The sequence below is a fragment of the Castanea sativa genome, chromosome 10 (assembly GCF_040712315.1).
Source record: "Castanea sativa cultivar Marrone di Chiusa Pesio chromosome 10, ASM4071231v1".
Taxonomy (NCBI): domain Eukaryota; kingdom Viridiplantae; phylum Streptophyta; class Magnoliopsida; order Fagales; family Fagaceae; genus Castanea; species Castanea sativa.
Window position 1 is genome coordinate 15851317 of NC_134022.1, and position 1413 is coordinate 15852729.

The window sequence follows — 1413 nt, forward strand, 5'->3', positions numbered from 1 at the left end:
TTAAGTGAAAAAGTTTATATACAACCTCCTTTTGGTCTCTCTATTGAATCAAACAAGATTTGTCGCTTTCGACGTGCACTTTATGGTCTTAAACAAGCTCCATGAGCTTGGTTTGCTAAGTTCAACTCCACCATCTTTCGCTTAGGTTACACTACTAGTCCTCATGATTCTGTCTTATTTCTTCGTCGCACTGACAAAGGCACCATTTTGCCTCTCCTATATGTGGATGATATGATCATAATTGGTAATGACCTCAGTGGCATTCAAGAACTCAAGGATTTTCTCAGTCAGCAGTTTGAGATGAAAGATCTTAGACAACTCAGCTATTTCTTGGGTCTTGAAATTATTTATTCCACAGATGGTCTTTATTTACTCAAGCCAAGTATGCTTCTAAACTTTTGTCTCGAGCTAGACTCACTGATAGCAAGACTATTGACAATCTGATTGAACTTAATGCGCATCTGACTCTCTTAGGGGGAAACCATTGTCTAATCCCTCTCTTTACAAATGATTGGTTGGCAGCCTAGTTTATCTCACAGTCACTCATCCAGACATTTCCTATGTTGTTCACCAGGTGAGTCAGTATCTGTCTGCTCCACGATCGACTCACTATGCTGTTATTCTGTGCATTCTTCGATACTTGAAGGGCACTCTCTTCCATGGCCTTTTCTACTCAGATCAATCTCCTCTTATTCTCTGTGCATTCTCTGATTGGGCAGGAGATCCCACTGATCGCAGATCCATCACTGGTTATTGCTTTCTCCTTGGTTCTTCTGTGATTTCTTAGCGAAGCAAGAAGCAAACCCTTGTAGCCCACTCTAGTACTGAAGCAGAATATCGTATCCTTCCTAATACCACATCTGAGCTCCTTTCGCTACGATGGCTTTTTAAGGACTTAGGTATGTCCACATCCTCTGCTACTGCTCTTTATTGTAACAACTAGAGTGCCATTCATATTACTCATAATGATGTCTTTCATGAACGGACTAAACACATCAAGATCAATTGTCATTTTATCTGATATCATCTTGTCCATGGTGCTCTCAAGCTATTCACAGTCTCCTTTAAAGATCAACTTGCAAATATCTTCACCAAGTCACATCTGAAGAGACGCCTTCGTGCTTTGGTTGACAACCTCAAATTGATTTCACACCCACCTTAAGTTTGAGGGGGGTTGTTAATGTGCAATGAGTTGTGGGCTTTAGGCCCACCTTATTTACTTGTATAGCACACATACTTGTACTACACTCATACTTGTAATACACTTTTACTTTACTACACACATCTGCCTTCTATATAAAGGCACTCATGTATATTCTATGAAGTGTGAAATACAATACTATTCATTCAGTATTTCTAATAACATAAATGTACCACACGTAGACATACAAATTGTTCTTCCTTTCTTGTTTA